Below are 21087 nucleotides of genomic sequence, written 5' to 3'. Positions count from 1 at the left end.
CAGGGTTTCCAGTTTCCAAACCCGATGTCATCTCCCAGCTGGAACGAGGGGAAGAGCCGTGGGCCCCAGATCTCCAGGGCTCAGAGGAAAGAGAGATCCTGAGAGGCAGCTGCATGGGTGAGGGATCATTTAAGGAGACAGCTGGGATTCCCAGCAAAGACCTTGTGAGGTCTCTGGGTTCAGGATGGTCCCCAGCAGGTGTCATATCCTCTGGGCAAATACTGTTTATGGCTTCCTACCCATCCTGAAAAAAGAAAACGAGTACATGTGGCACCTTAGAGACTAACACGGCTGCTACTCTGGTACCCATCTTGACTAACTCCTGGCAGTAGTTCCCTCCCCAAACTGCCATCTCCCTGAGTGTTTGGATGGGAGCTGGATGCAGAATTGATCCCCTCCTCTCGCCCCTTTGGGGAAGAGTTGGGGGAAATTCAGTCTCTGATTTTTTTCCATCTTCAGCTATTCTCTTGGTTTCTTCTCCCCTTTTCCGTCTGGTTTCTAAGGTTTTTCTTTCTCTGTCCCAGGAAGTGATGGGATGGTGAGAGAGACCGTGGAGCAGAATCCTCAGCAGGAAGATGAGCAAGTGGAACCACATGGGGCGTTGTTGCAAGGATGCAAAGGGAGTGTGTCCAGGAGTTGTGAGCAGGGAAAAGGCTCTCGGGCAGCACAGGCCAGAGAAGCGGCAGGGAAACCAGACAGCGCAGAAAGTTGGAATATCTGTTAATTATCGGGGAACTCACAAAGGCCTCAAGGAAATCACAGCCCAGCAGAGAATCCTGACAGGAGAGAGAAATAACACGGGCTTTGAGTGTGGGAAAAAGTTCAGGAGGCGCTCACACCTCATTACCCACCAGAGAATCCACACCAGAGTGAGACCCTATGGATGCTGTGAGTGCGGGAAAACCTTCACTCAGCATTTGCTATCAGAGGATCCACACAGGGAAGAAACCCCATGAATGCTGTGAGTGTGGGAAACCTTTTGGCACTCAGCCCTTATAAAACATCAGAGGATCCACACAAGGGCAAAAGCCTATGAATGCTGTGAGTATGGGAAAATGTTCACTGAGTGCTCACACCTTATTCGCACTCAGAGGATCCACACGGGAGAAACCCTATGGATGCTGTGAGTGCGGGAAAACCTTCGCTGAGCGCTCACACCTTATTTGCCATCAGAGAATCCACAAAGGCCAGCGCCCCTATGAGTGCTGCGAGTGCGGTAAAACCTTCACTCAGCACTCACATCTTATTGCACATCAGAGGAGTCACACAGGGGAGAAACCCTGTAAATGCTTTGAGTGTGAGAAAACCTTCTCTTGGCATTTAGCCCTTATAAAACATCGGAGGATCCACACAGGAGAGAAACCCTATAAATGCTGTGAGTGTGGGAAAACTTTCACTGAGTGCTCAACCCTTATTCATCATCAGAGAATCCACACAGAGGAGAAACCCTATGAATGCTGTGAGTGTGGGAAAACCTTCACTCAGAGCTCAAACCTTATTACGCATCAGAGGAGCCACACAGGAGAGAAACCCTGTGAATGCGGGAAAACTTTCGCTCGGAGCTCAGGCCTTATTACACATCAGAGGAGCTGCACAGGAGAGAAACCCCATGAATGCTGTGAATGTGGAAAATTCTTCCATCACAACTCTTCTCTTATTTATCACCAGAGAAGCTGCAAGGGAGATAAACACCATGAAAATCTTTTCTCGGGTTCAGAAAACATTGTTTTTTCCTAATTCCCAAGTAGTGCACTTTAAGGCAGCATTTGTGGCATCTCAGCTCCTTTAGGTGAGTTGTCAGCTTTTCCCTTTTGCAGCTCACCCTTCCTTGGAGTGAAGCCCACAGTGTTTTTCATCAACTCCTTCGTCCTCTGTCATGGAAATGTGCGTCCCTCCAACAGGAATGCCCATCAGTCCCAGGTGGGGGAACCAGGAGTGATCTCTACTAGGTACATGGAGGTTAAATCTATCTGGGCCTTGACACCACTAGGGTTTTCCATGGAGTTCGCGATCCTGATATAAAAACACAACTATTTTTTCAAGAAAGAAAATAGCCCATATAGCGTCCAGGGTAACGTAGCAAATTTCCTTACCACTGGACACAAGCTCCGTCACTTTTTCTAGTCTAACCAAATTTGGAGCATCACATTTATAATTTTTTCTCCCTCTGCAAAGTGATTGTTAGTCACCAGGTTCCCCCACTAGGGACAGATTGCCTCATTCCCAGTTGTTGCCACGTTGCACTGGATTCTGCTGAATAGCAGTTGGGCTTTTTACCATTTTTTCCATGTAAATATAACAGAGAAGGAGCAGGGATAGAGGGTGTGAGAAAGTGGGGATTTTTCCTTGTTATGTTTTAAGTGAGTCTTACTGTTTTTCATGAGTACGGCGTGTGCCTCAGTTTCCCTGTGTGCTGCACCAATACCTCGGTGGTGGGAATAGGGATGTGTGACTTTGGCTGAGACCTCTGGGGCTGGTGAGGCTGCCTGCATGACCGGTGTGTGACGTTGCACTCCATATGCTTTATGGAAATATGCTTATGACATAACTGGAATATGCTTCACGCTAAATACCCCTTGTATCGTGTCATTAGAAAGCTTGTAATCTACTAAGTGTGTTCATCCTATTTGTTTGTATGTATTATTTCTATATCTGGAGTTAGGAGAATTAGCTATAAAATTGTTTCACTGATGTAAACATATGAAGTAGAGGCCATTAAGGGTGCTCCAGAAACAATCAGTTGTAAATGGCCTTAGTTTCTTGAAAGCCTTCTTGTGTACATGTGGGCCAGCCCATGGGGAATGGAGACTAGGGGTCTTACCGTGACATGAGACCATGTCACCTGATAATGAAATCCATCTTAAATCTGGTACTTTTCCATTTAGAAGGAAGGGTGGGGACCCAGAGAGACAAAAGATTCCTGCCTTGTGCCAAAGCTATAGAAGGGGGTGGAGCAGGACAAAGGGGGCCAGTCATGAGAAATCCCCTGCTTACCACCTGAGATGTCTGCTGGAACTAACACTACCTGGGGAAAGGATCGGGCCCAGACTAGGAAGGAGTCTAATCTGTGAAAGAAGCTTATTGGAACATCCCTGAGGGTGAGATATTACCTGTAATCCTTTTTTTTAATGTATTAGGTTTAGACTTGCGTGTTTTTGCTTTATTTTGCTGGGTGACTTACTTTGTTCTGTGTGTTATTACTTGAAACCACTTAAATCCTACTTTTTATACTTAATAAAATCACTTTTCTTTATTAATAAATCTAGAGTAAGTGATTAATACCAAAGGGAGCAAACAGCGGTGCATATCTCTTTATCAGTGTTACAGAGGGTGGACAATTTATGAATTTACTCTATATAAGCTTAATACAGAGTAAAACAGATTTATTTGGGTTTTGGATCCTATTGGGAACTTGGTATCTGGGTGCTGGAGACAAGTAAGCTGCTGAGCTGTTTTCACTTAAAGTCTGCAGCTTTGGGGGCGTGGTTCAGACCCTGAGTCTGTGTTGCAGCAGGTTAGTGTGTCTGGCTCAACAAGACAGGGTTCTGGAAGTCACAAGCTGGCAGGTAAAACAGGTTCAGAGGTATTTTCAGCACATCGGGTGACAGTCCCATGGGGGTCTCTGTGACTGAACCCGTCACACGGTGCCTTTCGTAACCGGAGACCCAGGAATGTGTTAAGGAAAAGTTAGCATATGTGTGTATGTGACTCCATTTTGGTTTGGGGCCCACCATTGTCTAAAAGTAAACACATCATGCACCAGGAGGAGTGTTCCTTAGATACTGCATTCCTTTGAAACCTGCCCCCTTGTTTCCAGCCCATCTCGAATCCCGGTTTCTGTTCTTTGTCTGTTCCTAACTCCCTGCCTCCTGGCCTTGATGCGAGCCTCCCATCCCGATAAGAAAGGCTACTGGTGCATTGCTTTAGGACCATGTTGTGTAGTTGAAGTAATGATCTAGCACGGGGAATGTACCTAGCATGTATGGGTGGTAGATAAGGGAAGGGTTTGTCTATTGGCTAAGGTTTCCGATGCACTAGGGCAACGTGCTTTGCTAAAAGGTATATAATCTCTGTATAACCTGCATTCGGGGTCCCCTCCTGATTAGCAGGGGGGCACCACGCTCGAGCATAATAAACTTAGTATCTTTGGGAACTCTGCAGTTGTGACAGATTTCAGAGTAACCGCCGTGTTGGTCTGTATTCGCAAAAAGAAAAGGAGTACTTGTGGCACCTTAGAGACTAACCAATTTATTTGAGCATGAGCTTTCGTGAATTACAGCTCACTTCATCGGATGCATACTGTGGAAACTGCAGAAGACATTATATACACAGAGACCATGAAACAATACCTCCTCCCACCCCACTCTCCTGCTGGTAATAGCTTATCTAAAGTGATCATCAAGTTGGGCCATTTCCAGCACAAATCCAGGTTTTCTCACCCTCTGCCCCCCCCCCCCCCCACAAACTCACTCTCCTGCTGGTAATAGCAGGAGGGTGAGAAAACCTGGATTTGTGCTGGAAATGGCCCAACTTGATGATCACTTTAGATAAGCTATTACCAGCAGGAGTGTGGGGTGGGAGGAGGTATTGTTTCATGGTCTCTGTGTATATAATGTCTTCTGCAGTTTCCACAGTATGCATCCGATGAAGTGAGCTGTAATTCACGAAAGCTCATGCTCAAATAAATTGGTTAGTCTCTAAGGTGCCACAAGTACTCCTTTTCTTTCTGCAGTTGTGGACTTTGTTCGTGTGCCTCAGCCTAGACTTGGAGTGTGCGTGACCAATCGGGTGTAATTTGTAACAAATGGGATGCAACCAGGTGACTCTTTGCCCAGGAAACGAGACAAAGACAAGGAGGAGGAGCAATGGAGGTGTCTGACTTTGGGTCGCTGGAAGCTGGCAGTCTGCTTGGGGGGACCCGAAGAGGGGGAGTTCAGGGCATCTGGCCCATGACTCCCTAAGGTGGACTTGGCCGAAAGTCACTGATTTCTGTGCTAATGAGTTCTGTTCTACACCGTGTTCCTGTCGAATAATAAACCTTTTGTTTTACTGGTTGGCTGAGAGTCATGCTGGCTGGGGGGCAGGGCCCTCTGGCTTCCCCAGAAGCCCCGTCCGGGCAGACTTGCTGCAGGAAGCCCACGGTGTGGAAGGGGATGCTGAATGCTTCGAAGTCAGACCCAAGAAGGTCAAAGTTGTGTGAGCTTCTTGCCCTGGTGGCAGTGTGTCATGGAGTGTGGCGAAGTCAGGGCCCTGCACCCCCACTTCCTGCGATTCACCGTGACTCTCAGCCAGCCAGTAAAACAGAAAGTTTATTGGACGACTGGAACACAGTCCCAAGCAGAGATGGGAGAGGGAGGCAGGGATGAGGGCAAGATTAAACACACCGAGAGAGCTCTGGGTAGTGATGGTTTCTTGCTTGGCTTTATTAGTTTGCAGAGGAATCGTTGAGAAGCCCTAGTCGGAGGAGACGCTGGCAGAAGTGGACCTGACCATCCTTCTAAGGAGACATGAATAGTCCTCATGTTTCTGCCTTCTGCTTAACTGGCTGTGAGTAAGAAGTCAGTGCTTTGAATTCGTCATCTGTACTCACTGTAGTTTTCCTCACAGGCCGTGTGCTTCCTCGTTGGCTACGAGTCTCTGGGATTAAGGCTGGGGAAGGGACAAGAGTCTCCTGAGCAAAGTGACTATTTTGGGTGCCGTTACAATGGGTATCTTCCAGTTGCAGTTGTAAAGTAGTAATGGGAGATGAGTTAAGGGCGGAGCCCTGGGATACGGGAGATATGAAATGAAGAGACAACGCGACATTGCAGATGGAGATGCTAATTTTTTTTTGTTCCCTCTTCTGCTGGGTTTAGTCCCAAAAGAAAAGAAGACAAGCGTCGGAGTCTACTGCCCTCATGCGACGGAAAGAGAGCGACAAGATCGTGAGCGTTGTTGATGTCACGGAAAAGTCGTCCAACTGGGAGCGGAAGAGCTGCCACCCTCAGTGAGGTAAGTGTCTATTTTGGTGATTGCTTTGCTCACGGCCCACCTCGCTCCTGGTAGGGACGCCCCTTTAGCTGGGGCTGGGTTTGTAAGAAGATGTTCTTGACTAGCTGTGGTTACGAGGGAGATAAGGTCCCCATTTTCAGGGGCTGGTCATTTCTCTGGCCAGTGTTACAAATTATACCTGACAGGTCATGCACACAAACTGCCGCGAATTATACCTGATAGGTCACGCACAGTTCGAGTATAGGCTGAGGCACACAAACAAAGTTCACAACTGCAGAATTCCCAAAAATACTAAGTTTATTACGCTCGAGCGCGGTGCCCCCCTGCTAATCAGCAGGGGACCCCGCATGCAGGTTATACAGAGATTATATACCTTTTTGCAAAGCACGTTGCCCTAGTGCATCGGAAACCTTAGCCAATAGACAAACCCTTCCCTTATCTACCACCTATCCCTGCTAGGTACATTCCCCGTGCTAGACCATTACTTCAACTACACAACATGGTCCTAAAGCAATGCAGCAGTAACTTTTCTTATCAGAATGGGAGGCCCACATCAAGGCCAGGAGGCAGGGAGTTAGGAACAGAGAAAGAACAGAAACCAGGAGTCGAGACAGGCTGGAGACAACGGGGGGAGGATTTTCACAGGAATGCAGTATCTAAGAAACACTCCTCCTGGTGCATGAAGTTTTTGCTTTTAGACAATGGTGGGCCCCAAACCAAAATGGAGTCACATATGCTAACTTTTCCTTAACACCAGGAGCGGTGTGTCCTCTGCAGCAGAAGGTTCGATCCAGGAGGATGACTCCAGGTGGTGAGTCACTTGCCTTCCTTCCATGTTTTTTCTCTCTGTCTCTCTCTCTTCTCTAGTATGTTGGCCAACACAAACACACACCCCACCTTTCTGTCCTTACCTTTCCTAGTGCCTTCTCCCTTCATAGGATACTGGGAGGCATGTTAGGTGTGCATCCCCACAGGCTGTGTCTCGGGAGCCATGAAGAAGTAGGAGTGGATGATAATCATGCAGGGCAGTGCGTGCGAGAGTGGAGCAGTGACTGTCGGTATTAACTTGGTCTCTGTTCATCAAGTGGGGCCAATGTAGATAGAATGGAAGAGGGAGGCAGAAATGAGGGGAAGATCTCAGGCACCAATAGAGCTTTGTGTAGCGATGGCTTCTGCTGCTGCTCTTGCAGAGGAATTGCTGAGGAGCCCTAGCCAGAGGAGAAAGTGGCAGAGATGGACCTGAGCAGCTTGGACATTGTTCTCAGCAGATGTGAACAGTCCTCCACTTTCTGCCTCCCGCTTAACTGGCTGTGAGTAAGTGGTCAGTGCTTTCAACTCCTCATCTGTACTCGCTGTAGTACTCTTCACAGGCTGTGCGCTTCCTTGTTGGGTATGGGGCTCTGTGGTATTAAGGCTGAGGAGGAGCCATGTCTGCTGTGCAGAGTGACCATGTGGGGTGCCATTGCAAGGGGTGCTTTTTGGTTGTAATGTTAAAGATGTAATGGGAAGAGGGTTGAGGGCAGAGCCCCGCCATGCAGGAGAGGGGAAAAGAAGGGCCAACGAGACGTTGCCGACTGAGATGGTAACTGATTTGTTTTTCTCCCTTGTGCTGGGTTTAGTACCAAGGGAAAAGAAGTCGCGTGCCAGGGTCTACTGCCCTCATGCGATGGAAAGCGAGTGACAGTGATAAGACCGTGAGTATTGTTGATGCCACGCAAAAGCTGTCCAACTGGGAGCAGAACTGCTGCCACTCTGAGATAAGTGACTGTTTTGGTGATTGCTCTGCTCGTGGCCCACCTGGCTCCAGGTATGGACGCTCCTTTAGCTAAGGCTGGGTTTGTAAGGAAAGGTTCCTGACTAGCTGCTGTTATGAGGGAGACAAGGTCCCCATTTTCAGGGGCTGCTCATTTCTCTGGCCAGGAGCAGTGTGTCCTCCGCAGCAGAAGGTTGCATCTAGGAGGATGACTTCATGTGTTGAGTTGCTTGCCTTCCTCCAAGGTTTTTCTCTTTCTTTCTCTCTACTCTAATGTGTTGGCCAGCTCTCTGTCTCCTCTCCTCTCCTTGTGCTGTCTCCCTTCTTAGGATGCAGGCAGGGGTACTAGGTTTGCATCCCGACAGGTGAGGTCTCGGGAGCCCTGGAGAAGTTGGAGCAGATGAAAATCATGCGTGGCAGTCGGTGTTGACTCGGTCATCGAGTGGGGCCAGTGTAGATGGGTTTGGAGAGGGAGGCAGGGATGAGGGCAAGATTTCAAGCACCGGTAGAGCTTTGTGTACTGATGGCTCATGCTTGGCTTTTGCAGCTGCTCTTGCAGAGGAATTGTCCAGGAGCCCAGCCAGAGGAGAAGGTGCAAAGGTGTAGCTGAGCAGCTTGGGCATCCTTCTACGGAGACATGAACAGTCCTCCCCTTTCTGCCTCCCGCATAACTGGCTGTATGTAAGCAGTCAGTGATTGGAATTCCTCCTCTGTAGTTGTTTTTGTCACAGGCAGTGTGCTTGCTTATTGAATATGGGGCTCTTTGGTATTTAAGGCTGGGGAAGGTATCACACTTACAGTTGCCATCTTTCACGGGGTAATAAGCACCCCGACTTTCACAATAAACCAAAAATCAAGCTAATCCCATTTCAGAACAAGGAATCTGTAAGAACCCGAACACTCTGTGACTAGATCCCCCCGGTGTGCAGTCTGGGAGTGTGGTGGGCCCACTGTGCACCCCTGATTCTCTCCCCCACTTTGCCTCTCCTTGCCCTGTGCCCTTGCTTGCCAGGAGCCAATTTAAAAAAAAGAAGTAACAAACTGCAAGGTAAACAAGCAACAAGCCAGCATCCAAAAACTCGCCAAGAAGCAACTCTCAAGCCAATTAAGTGAAAAACAAGCCCAATTTCTGCATTTTCCCCACAGGTTTGGTATTTTTTACCAGAGTCTGCTGTGCAGAGTGACTATTTCGGGTGTCATTGCTGGGGTGCTTCTACTTGTAGTCCTGAAGGTGTAATGGGAGGGGGGTTGAGGGCAGAGCCCTGGGGTGTGTTAGATGCAAGAAGAAGAGCTTACGCCACATTGCCGTCTGAGATGCTAACTTCTTTGTTTTTCTCCCTTGTGCTGGGTTTGGTACCAAGGGGAAAGAAGTCAAATGACAGAGTTTACTCCACTCGTATGATGGAAAGCAAGCGAGAGCAGGGAGACTGTGAGCCTTGTTGAAATGAGACAGGAGCCATACATTTGGGAGGGGAGCAGCCACCACTGTCAGTGAGATAAGTGATATATTTTATGCGAGATAGTCTTTTACGGTATCATTGGAAAGGTTATAATTTACTGCATGTGATTATCCAATTTGGATGCATGTATCATTTCTGTATCTAAAGTTGGAAATATTGACTATGTAACAATTATAACCGGGTGTATACTTGGGAAACACCCACCAGACAACACGCCATCAGCCTTGATGGGCCATTAGGAAGAAACAATAAGACTGTGAAGACACTAATCTCTCTCCTTCCTGAGACGCATCCTGGGATGTAGCTGTGACGCTACTAGGTCAGGTGGTCCTGTCACCTGGTACTAAATGCTATGTTGGACTTCTAGTAATTTTCCACTAAAAGGAGGGGGAGGTCAAGACTGGGAAACAAAAGATTCCCGCCTTATGTAAATCTTACTTAAGGCTGGGGAGTAATGCAAACAGGTCTCTTCTCCGTTGCCTTCCTGTCGAAGCAGAAAGACTGCTAAAAGTACCTGAAGGGACAAAGGAACCGAGCAGGGGGAAAGTCCAGGGCTGAGTCTGGACTAAGACAGCAGTCTGCTCTGTAAAGAGAAATAACTGGAAATCTCAGCTACAGAAACCCTGCAACTTGCCTAAAAACAACGTTTAGGGTGAGAAATCACTTCCTGAGTCCAGTCTCTTTAAGATCTTAGGCTTAGTATTGCATGTTTGTTTTATTTGCTTAGTAATCTGCCTTCTGTTTGCTATCCCTTACAATCACTTAAAATCTTCTTCCCTTATAGTTAATAATAAACAAGTTCATTAAACCCAGTTTGTGCAACTTCTAACGGGGTGGGGCAAAAGTTGTGCATATCTTCCCTGATCATATCTTCCTCCACATTGAGGGAGGTGAATTTATGAGCTTATGTTGTATAGATTTCTCTACGGCCCAAGACAATATTATTTTGGGTGTACTTTCCAGAGGGGAACTGCACTTGAGAGCTGGGAGATATCATAGCTGAGTCTTCTCGTAGAGAGCTGTTGACAGACTCTGTGCGATTCTACAGCTGGTGCGTCCCTACGTGTGTGTGTGTGTGTGTGCTGCCAGAGGCTGGAGAGCCTAAGTCAGCAAAACAAGGAGAGGGAGGCCAGGCTAGTGCAGCAGCAGGCTCAGAGAAATCCCAGTACATCAGGTGGCATCCCAGAATGGGGGTCAAACCCGTCACAGGGTGGGCCCCTGAGAAAAGACCTCTGCTTCTAACTGGGGCACGATAAGTGCGGGGGGAATCCTTTGTGCCCTCCAAGGAGTTGTCAGGTGCTACGGAATCTTCCTGAAGTCTGGTAACTTCGTGGAGAGCAACTTGACTGTAACAAGAGATGCTTAGTCCTCAGGTATCTTCCTTCTGTACACTGGGTGAGCTTCCCTGGTCATGCCAGTCTAGTCCTCCTCTCTGAAGCAGGCCACATTCAGTCGAGGATGTGAGCAGGGGTCTGAGAGTAGCCCTCGGCCTGTGTCTCCACTCACCAGGTTGCACCACCCAGGGCATGTGGAGGGTCCAGGGCTATGCACAGCACTCTGGACTGACTTGCTCCAGCTCAGGCTCCTGGGTTCTAACCCCTGCGCTTGCTGCTACTCAAGGGTTCTCCCTGTAAGTTACCCCAACTGGACAGTGGATGTCATTGTAACGCAGTGGGAAAAAGGCTTTGTGAATTACTCTGACAGGTCACCGTTGCTTTGAGGGAAATGCTTTGTGCGTGACTCAGAGTGGCCACCCATTATCACTGTCCCTTCATAAGGAAAATGGTTTGTGCATTACCCCAACTGGCCACCTGGTGTCACTGTTCCTCCATGAGGGAAATACTTTGTGTTACCAAATGGCCACTCGGGGTAATGCACACAGCATTTCCCTCGTGGAGGAACAGTGACATCGGGTGTCCAGTATCAGGGGGTAGCCGTGTTAGTCTGTATCCACAAAAACAATAAGGAGTCCAGTGGTACCTTAAAGACGAACAGATTTATCTGGGCATAAGCTTTTGTGGGTAAAAAACGACTTCTTCAGAAGCATGGAGTGAAAATTACAGATGCAGGCAATATATTGTGACACATGAAGAGAAGGGAGTTACCTCACAAGTGGAGAACCAGTGTTGACAGGGCCAATTCGATCAGGGTGGATATAGTCCACTCCCAATAATTGATGAGGAGGTGTCAATTCCAGGAGAGGCAAAGCTGCTTTTGTAGTGAGCCAGCCAGTCCCTACTCAAGCCCAAATTAATGGTGTTAAATTTGCAAATGAATTTTAGTTCTGCTGTTTCTCTTTGAAGTCTGTTTCTGAAGTTTTTTTGTTCGAGTAATGTACAGTTGCTCCATGAAGGAAATGCTCTGTGCGTTACCCCGAGTGTCCACACGGTGTCAGTCTTCTCAATGTGGGAAATGCTTTGAGCATCCCCCAAGTGGCCACCCAGTGTCACTCTTGCTCCATTAGGGAAATGCTGTGTGCATTCTCCCAAGAGGCCGCCCATTGGTGGGATAACTCACGTGACTGGAGTACTGTCATGGATGGATATAAAGTGTTCAGGAAGGACAGTCAGGGCAGAAAAGGTCGGGGAGTTGCATTGTATGTAAGAGAGCAGTATGACTGCTCAGAGCTCCAGTATGAAACTGTAGAAAAACGTGAGAGTCTCTGGATTAAGTTTAGAAGCGTGAGCAATGAGGGTGGTGTCGTGGTGCGAGTCTGCTATAGACCACTGGACCAGGGGGATGAGGTGGATGAGGCTTTCTTCCGGCCACTAATGGAAGTTACTAGATCGGAGGCCCTGGTTCTCATCGGAGACTTCAATCACCCTGATGTCTGCTGGGAGAGCAATACAGCGGTGCACAGACAATCCAGGAAGCGTAGGGGACAATTTCCTGATGCAAGTGCTGGAACAACCAACTAGGGGCAGAGCTCTTCTTGACCTGCTGCTCACAAACTGGGAAGAATTAGTAGGGGAAGCAAAAGTGGATGGGAACCTGGGAGGCAGTGACCATGAGATGATCGAGTTCAGGATCCTGACACAAGGAAGAAAGGAGAGCGGCAGAATGTGGACCCTAGACTTCAGAAAAGCAGACTTTGACAACCTCAGGGAACTCATGGGCAGGATCCCCTGGGAGAATAACATGAGGGGGAAAGGAGTCCAGGAGAGCTGGCTGTATTTTAAAGAATCCTTATTGAGGTTACAGGAACAAACCATCCCGATGTGTAGAAAGAATAGTCAATATGGCAGGCGACCAGCTTGGCTTGACAGTGAAATCCTTGCTGATCTTAAACACAAAAAAGAAGCTTACAAGAAGTGGAAGATTGGACAAATGACCAGGGAAGAGTATAAAAATATTGCTCGGGCATGCAGGAGTGAAATCAGGAAGGCCAAATCACACCTGGAGTTGCAGCTAGCAGGAGATATTAAGAGTAACAAGAAGGGTTTCTCCAGGTATGTTAGCAACAAGAAGAAAGTCAAGGAAAGTGTGGGCCCCTTACTGAATGAGGGAGGCAACCTGTGACAGAGGATGTGGAAAAAGCTAATGTACTCAATGCTTTTTTTGCCTCTGTCTTCATGAACAAGGTCAGCTCCCAGACTGGGCAGCAGTCTGGGGAGGAGGTGACCAGCCCTCTGTAGAGAAAGAACCGGTTCGGGACAATTAGAAAAGCTGGACGAGCACAAGTCCGTGGGGACGGATGCGCTGCATCCGAGAGCACCAAAGGAGATGGCGGATGTGATTGCAGAGCCATTGGCCGTTATCTTTGAAAACTCACGGCAATCGGGGGAGGTCCTGTTACGGATTGTAACTAATAGGTCACGCACAGGAACTGCTGCGAATTATACCCGATAGGTCACGCACAGGTCGAGTCTAGGCTGAGGCACACGAACAAAGTCCACAACTGCAGAGATCCCAAAGATACTAAGTTTATTACGCTCGAGCGTGGTGCCCCCCTGCTAGTCAGGAGGGGACCCCGAATGCAGGTTATACAGAGATTATATACCTTTTAGCAAAGCACATTGCCCTCGTGCATCAGAAACCTTAGCCAATAGACAAACCCTTCCCTTATCTACTACCTATCCCTGCTAGGTACATTGCCCATTGTAGACCATTACTTCAACTACACAACATGGTCCTAAAGCAATGCACCAGTAGCTTTTCTTATCGGGATGGGAGGCTCACATCAAGGCCAGGAGGCAGGGAGTTAGGAACAGACAAAGAACAGAAACCGGGAATCGAGACAGGCTGGAAAAAAGAGGGAGGGTTTTCACAGGAATGCAATATCTAAGGAGCACTCCTCCTAGTGCATGATGTGCTTGCTTTTAGACACTGATGGGCCCCAAACCAAAATGGAGTCACATATGTTAACTTTTCCTTAACAGGTCCCGGATGATTGGAAAAAGGTTAATGTAGCGCCCATCTTTAAAAAAGGGAAGAAGGAGCATCTGGGGAACTACAGGCCGGTCAGCCTCACCTCAGTCCCTGGAAAAATCATGGAGCAGGTCCTCAAGGAATCAATCCTGAAGCACTTAGAGGAGAGGAAAGCGATCCGGAACTGTCAGCATGGATTCACCAAGGGCAAGTCATGCCTGGCTAATCTAATTGCCTTCTATGACTAGATAACCGGCTCTGTGGATGAGGGGAAAGCGGCAGATGTGTTGTTCTTTGACTTTAGCAAAGCTTTTGATACGGTCCCCCCCAGTATTCTTCTTGCCAGCAAGTCAAAGACGTATGGGCTGGATGAATGGACTATAAGGTGGATAGAAAGCTGGCTAGATCGTCGGGCTCAAAGTCTCCATGTCTAGTTGGCAGCCGGTATCGAGTGGAGTGCCCCAAGGGTCGGTCCTGGGGCTGGTTTTGTTCAATATCTTCGTTAATGATCTGGAGGATGGCGTGGATTTCACCCTCAGCAAGTTTGCAGATGACACTAAACTGGAAGGAGAGGTAGATACGCTGGAGGGTAGGGATACAGAGGGCCCTAGACAAATTAGAGGATTGGGCCAAAAGAAATCTGATGAGGTTCAACAAGGACAAGTGCAGAGTTGTGCACTTAGGACGGAAGAATCCCACGCACCGCTACAGACTAGGGACTGAACGGCTAGGCAGCAGTTCTGCAGAAAAGGACCTAGGGGTTACAGTGGACGAAAAGCTGGATATGAGTCAACGGTGTGCCCTTGTTGCCAAGAAGACCAATGGCATTTTCGAATGTATAAGCAGGGGCATTGCCAGCAGATCGACGGACGTGATTGTTCCTCTCTATTCGACAGCGGTGAGGCCTCATCTGGAGTACCGAGTCCAGTTTTGGGCCCCACACTTCAAGAAGGATGTGGAAAAATTGGAGAGAGTCCAGCGGAGGGCAACAAAAATTATTAAGGGACTGGAACACATGACTTCTGAGGAGAGGCTGAGGGAACTGGGATTGTTTAGTTTACAGAAGAGATGAGTGAGGGGGGATTTGATAGCTGTTTTCAACTGCCTGAAAGGGGGTTCCAAAGAGCATGGATCTAGACTGTTTTCAGTGGTAGCAGATGACAGAACGAGGAGTAATGGTCTCAAGTTGCAGTGGGGGAGGTTTAGGTTGGATATTAGGAAAAACTTTTTCACTCGGAGGGTGGTGAAACACTGGAATGCGTTACCTAGGGAGGTGGTAGAATCTCCTTCCTTAGAAGTTTTTAAGGTCAGGCTTGACAAAGCCCTGGCTGGGATGATTCAATTGGGGATAGGTCCTGCTTTGAGCAGGGGGTTGGACTAGATGACTTCCCGAGGTCTCTTCCAACCCTGATATTCTATGATTGTCACTGTTGTTGCATAAGGGAAATGCTTTGTGCATTTGTGCAACTGGTCACCCAGTTTCCACGGTATGCATCCGATGAAGTGAGCTGTAGCTCACGAAAGCTTATGCTCAAATCAATTGGTTAGTCTCTAAGGTGCCACAAGTACTCCTTTTCTTTTTGCGAATACAGACTAACACGGCTGTTACTCTGAAAACTGGTCACCCAGTGTCACTGTTGCTTCATGAGGGAAATGGGTTGTGCATTAACCCAAGTGGCCCCTCGTTGCCTCTCTTCCTTGGTGAGGGAAATGGTTTGTGCATTACCTGGATTGGCCACCTGGTTTCACTCTTGCTCCATGTGGGAAATATTTTAGTGACGCCAGGTGGCCACTCTAGGTAATGCACACAGCATTTCCCTCATGGAGCAACAATGACAGTGGGTGGTCACTCAGGGTAATCCACAGTTGTTCCACGAAGGAAATGCTTTGTGCATTACCTGGATTAGCCACCCTGTGTCACTGTTGCTCCATGAGATAAATGCTGTGTGCATTAACCCGAGTGGCCATCCGGTGTCACTGTTTCTCCTTGAGGGAAATGTTTTGTGGATTACTCCGTGGTCACCCAGCGTCACTGTTGCTCTATGGGGAAAATCCTCTGTGCATAACCCCGCCCTTCCACATAGTGTTACTGTTGTTCCAGGGAAGCTGCAGGCTGAGTTGCCTGTAAGGGTATGTCTATGCTGGCATTGAAGGACAAAACTTTTTTCTTTCAGAAGTGTTAACCCCCTCCCCCATCCCTTGACCCCGAAAGTAAAAGTTTTGCCACTACAAGTACCAGTGTGAACCACGCATTGTTGGCAGGAGCGCTCTCCTGCTCGCAATACAAATGCCGATCGTTGGGAGTGGGAGTTTTTTGTTGGCAGGAGAGACGACAAACAGTGGCTACACTTCACGGCTTTTAGCAGCAGGGCTGAAGCCTAAGGGTATGTCTACACTACCCGCCGGATCAGCGGGTAGTGATGGATGTATCGGGGGTCAATTTTAGTCTAGACGTGATAAATCCATCGTGAGAGGTGCAAGCGGAGTCGACGGGGGAGTGGTGGCAGTCGACCCAGTGCTGTGAAGACGCCGAGGTAAGTTGACCTAAGATACGTCGACTTCAGCTACGCTATTCTCGTAGCTGAAGTTGCATATCTTAGGTCAATTCCCCCCCCCCCCCCGCCCCGACCCAGTGTAGACCAGGGCTTAGATAAATGCATGGTAGAGCCTGAATACAGGCGGCTGCTTCCCTTTAAGTGAGACTTGATTTCTCATAAAAGTTTTCTTCCTTGTTCTGGGTGTGTGAATTTCCCTATTTTGTGAGTAGGTGTGGGTTTACGACCAGGGGAAGAGACAACAGTCTTCTCTGCACAGTGACTCTCTTGAATACAGGTGCAAAGGGCTGCTTAACATATGAACGTAAGAATGGCAATTTGGGGTCAGACCAAAGGTCCATCTAGCCCACTATCCTGTCTTCTGACTGGCTAATGCCAGGTGCTTCAGAGGGAATGAATAGAACAGGTAATCGAGAAGTGATCCATCCTGTGTCGCCCATTCCCAGCTTCTGGCAAACAGAGGATAAGGACACCATCCCTGCCCATCCTGACTAATAGCCATTGATGGACCTAATCTCCATGAATTTACCTAGTTCTTTTTTGAACCCTATTATAGTCTTGGCTTTCACAGTATTCTCTGGCCAGCAATTCCACAGGTTGAGTGTGTGTTGTGTGCTTTTTAATTGTATCTAATGGGAAGGTCTAATGGGAGAGGGAGAAGAACCACTGACACAACATTGCAGATTCTGACGATAACTTTTGTTTTTCCCTCTTGCGTTGTGCTTCGTGTCAAGGGTAAGAGCCCACCCCTGTTGTGAGATGGAAAGCGTACAAGAGCCATGAGACACTGAGCATTGTTGATGCCAGGCTACGGTGATGCCGTCTAGCTGGAAGCAGAGCAGCCATCGCTGTCAGTGAGATAAGTGTCTGGTTTGGTGAGGAGTCTGGTCACGGTGCACCTAGCTCCAGGCAGGGACGTGCCATTAGCTAGGTCTGTGTTTGTAAGAAAAGGTTCCTGACTAGCTGTGGCTACGAGGGAGACAAGGCCCCCATTATCAGGGGCTGCTCATCTGTCTGGCCAGGAGAGGTGTGTCCACTGCAGCAAAAGGTTGGATCCAGGAGGATGACTGTAGCTGGTGAGTTTCTTGCCTTCCTCCCCTGTTTCTCTCTCTCTCTTCTCTACTCTAGTGTATTGGCTGACACACTTTGTCTGTCTGTGCTTGTTTCTCTTTCTTTGGTCTCCCTTCATAGCACATGGGCAGGCGTGCATCCCCATTGGCTAGGTCTCGGGAGCCTTGAAGAAGTAGGAGGGGACAAAAATCACGCAGGGGAGCGCGCGCGAGAATGGAGCATCACTGTCAGTGTTGACTGAGTCTCTGTTCATCAAGTGGGGCCGATGTAGATGGGATGGGAGAGGGAGGCAGGGATGAGGGCAAGGTTTTGCGCACCAATTGAGTTTTGTGGAGTGATGGCTCCTGCTTGGCTTAATTGTGGTGCTTGCAGAGGAATCGTCGAGCAGCAGCTGCAGGAGAAGCTGGCAGAGGTTGACCTGACCAGCCTGGACATTCTTGTAAGCGAAGATTAACAGTCCTCCGCTTTCTGCCTTCCGCATAACTGACTGTGAGTAAGCGGTCAGTGCTTTGAATTCCTCATTCTGTACTCACTCTAGTTTTCTTCACAGGCTGTGAGCTTCCTCATTGGGCATGGGGCTCTATGGGATTAAGGCTGAGGAAGAAGCAAGTCTCCTCTGCAGAGTCACTATTTCAGGTGCTGTTGCTACAGGTGTTTTCTATTTGTAGTTATAAAGGCATAGTGCAACGGGGGTTGAGGGCAGAACCCTGGTGTGTGGGAGATGCGAGAAGAGCAGTGTTGCTGACTGAGATGCTAATTTTACTGTCTCCCCCCCACCCTCCCTTGTGTTGGGTTTAGTACCAAGGGAAAAGTGGCGGGTCAGAGTCCACTCCCCTCATGTGAGGGAAAGCGAAGGCAAGCTGTGAGGGCTCTACTCACAGTCCACCTGGCTCCAGGCTGGGACTTTTTGTTAGCTGGCGCTTAGTGTGTAGGAAAAAGTTTGTGACAAGCTCTGGTTAAGAGGGAGACAAGGCTCTTATTTTCAGGGGCTGCTTTTTTCTCTGACCAGGAGTGGAGTGTTCTCCCCAGCAGGAGGTCAGTCCAGCCACTGAGATGCTTTTCTTCCTTCCATGTTTCTCTCTCTCTCTCTCTCTCTCCCTGTCTTCTGTGGCCAACACAGACGTGCATGCTCCCTCTTCTTGCCTCTTCTGGTACTGTCTCCCTTCACAGAAATTGGGCATGGATGCTGTTTGTGTGTCCTCACAGTCTTGGATATAAGAGCCAGCAGGATGGGGGCAAGAAAGCCTGTTAGAGCTGGCAGAAGGGGGGGCGTAAAAGGCCATTTGACCCATCAAGTGTTTAGTCCGTGTCTTTTACTGCAATGGAGGTGATGTAGTACAGATGGGAGAGGGAGGCAGGTACTGGAAGATCTCATGCACCTATAGCCTTTCTGGCAGCGATGGCTCTTCCATAGGTGGTTTGCTGTTCTTGCAGAGGCATGCTCCAGGCCAGTGCAGCAGCCCCAGACAGAGGAGGAGCATGTGGAGGAAGTGGACCTGCACAATCTAGACATTTCACTTGCCAACGGAGCTGAGGAGGTCTCTTGTGATGTTGGAGGAGCAGGTGTTTGTTTGTGAAATATCTCTCTCCAGTATCTGCATAGTGAGGTGCTTCCTTGAGAACAGAGAGATGCTTCTCATTTCCATGGGATGTGTCCTGGGGAAGGTACAGCTCTGCCCATGGCTGGTAATTGTCTGGGATTGTCCCTTTCCTGGAGGGCTGTAGTTCCTTGGGAGTGATGAGCATTTTAGGCCCTGGGTGGGCTGGAGAGGAATAAAGAACGGGGCTCCAATGAGCAGAAGTTAGTTACACCTGTGTGTCTGTCTGTCTTCCATGCACCAGTGGTAGCCTAGCTTACAAGTGTTCTCTCTTTCTCTTTTCAGTTCCTCATGAGATTGGGTAGATGAGAGAATGGCCAACCTGTGGCAGAGACCTAAGAAGGAGCAGCCACCCTGAGCCCATCCCCAGGGATCGAAGCCAGACAGTGATCTGCAGAGTAAGAGCAAATAGAAATTTGCTTCAGTTAAGTATTGAGGGAGGGCTGCAAAGACTCCGGTCCTGGGGCCGGTTTTGTTCAATATCTTCATAAATGATCTGGAGGATGGTGTGGATTGCACTCTCAGCAAATTTGCGGATGATACTAAACTGGGAGGAGTGGTAGATATGCTGGAGGGGAGGAATAGGATACAGAAAGACATAGACAAATTGGAGGATTGGGCCAAAAGAAATCTGAGGTTCAATAAGGATAAGTGCAGGGTCCTGCACTTAGGACGGAAGAACCCAATGCACAGCTACAGACTAGGGACCGAATGGCTAGGCAGCAGTTCTGCGGAAAAGGACCTAGGGGTGACAGTGGACGAGAAGCTGGATGTGAGTCAGCAGTGTGCCCTTGTTGCCAAGAAGGCCAATGGCATTTTGGGATGTATAAGTAGGGGCATAGTGAGCAGATCGAGGGACGTGATCGTCCCCCTCTATTCGACATTGGTGAGGCCTCATCTGGAGTCCTGTGTCCAGTTTTGGGCCCCACACTACAAGAAGGATGTGGATAAATTGGAGAGAGTCCAGCGAAGGGCAACAAAAATGATTAGGGGACTGGAACACATGAGTTATGAGGAGAGGCTGAGGGAGCTGGGATTGTTTAGCCTGCAGAAGAGAAGAATGAGGGGGGATTTGATAGCTGCTTTCAACTACCTGAAAGGGGGTTCCAAAGAGGATGGCTCTAGACTGTTCTCAATGGTAGCAGATGACAGAACGAGGAGTAATGGTCTCAAGTTGCAGTGGGGGAGGTTTAGATTGGATATTAGGAAAAACTTTTTCACTAAGAGGGTGGTGAAACACTGGAATGCGTTACCTAGGGAGGTGGTAGAATCTCCTTCCTTAGAGGTTTTTAAGGTCAGGCTTGACAAAGCCCTGGCTGGGATGATTTAACTGGGAATTGGTCCTGCTTTGAGCAGGGGGTTGGACTAGATGACCTTCTGGGGTCCCTTCCAACCCTGATATTCTATAATTCTATGACTCTTGTTGGTGGAGAGAATTTGTTAGTATGGGGTTGGCCCCTGAGGAAAGGCCTCTGAATCTAGCTGGAGCGGGACCCGCACCCGAGCGGCTCTTAAGGTCTGTGAGTTGTCGAAGGGCAGCAGGGAACTGAGGAGCAGCCACAGCCCTGGAACCCCCAACCGGTACAAGGACAAGATGGGGGAACGTTTTGGCAGCCTGCATCATTGCACCACCTAGAGCGGCAGTTGCCACATCCTGCCTGGCTCTGACTTGAAGCTTCTGGCCTCTGACCTGGTGAATAATGTTCTCTGTAAAACATGAAACACTCTGCGTTCCGTCACTGCCTTGGTTCCAGGGATGGGTAGCCATGGTAAATCCCTCATCCCATTATTAGTGTCGCTCTCACAAAACCAGCAACATCTGTTCAATAGCATCCACTGCTTTCAAATCACGATGGCCACCATATTGTGTTACGACCATTTCTCCCAAACAAAGAAAGGTCCCCGTGCCTTGTCAATTCAGTTCACCTAAAATAGGCGGTCTCTCGTAGCCTCATTCCCATTTTTGAGAGACACACTGAGCCTGTGCTGCCACAGAATCAAGCCCCCGTCCTGTACTCAATATGAGTCACATCTTTGGATCTAGGACAGAGGTGGGCAAACTACGGCCCGTGGGACCGTCCTGCCCAGCCCCTGAGCTCCTGGCCTGGGACGCTCGCCCCCGGCCCCTCTCTCGCAGCCTCGGCTCACTGCTCCGCTGGCGCAACACTCTGGGCCGGGGGTCTGCGAGCTCCTGGGGCAGCGCAGCTGTAGAGCCCGGCCTGACCCGGTCTCTGTGCCGTGCAGCGCGGCTGCCTCTCCTGGTGCAGCCACGCCGCCAGCCACCGGCGCTC

The 21087-nt window shown here is 49.0% G+C and overlaps 1 long non-coding RNA gene and 1 pseudogene across 2 annotated transcripts in view; both read left to right on the top strand.

Annotated features, from left to right (window-relative positions):
- LOC140901007 (uncharacterized) overlaps positions 1-3261 on the top strand; it is a 38146-nt pseudogene extending 34885 nt beyond the window's left edge. The window contains exons 2-3 of the transcript XR_013634853.1: positions 4-117; positions 525-3261. The product of XR_013634853.1 is annotated as an uncharacterized LOC140901007 (transcript). The remainder of the gene's footprint in view (positions 1-3; positions 118-524) is intronic.
- Positions 3262-16065: 12804 nt separating this feature from the next.
- On the top strand, positions 16066-19803 carry LOC140901009 (uncharacterized). Its single transcript, XR_013634854.1, has 3 exons — positions 16066-17637; positions 17749-17834; positions 19082-19803. It is a non-coding gene; the product is annotated as an uncharacterized LOC140901009 (long non-coding RNA).
- The last annotated feature ends 1284 nt before the right edge of the window (positions 19804-21087 follow it).

Source organism: Lepidochelys kempii, chromosome 20 (genome assembly GCF_965140285.1).
Source record: "Lepidochelys kempii isolate rLepKem1 chromosome 20, rLepKem1.hap1, whole genome shotgun sequence".
NCBI lineage: Eukaryota > Metazoa > Chordata > Testudines > Cheloniidae > Lepidochelys > Lepidochelys kempii.
The sequence above is the reverse complement of the archived record's forward strand: the minus strand, read 5'-3'. Positions and strand labels throughout refer to the sequence as shown.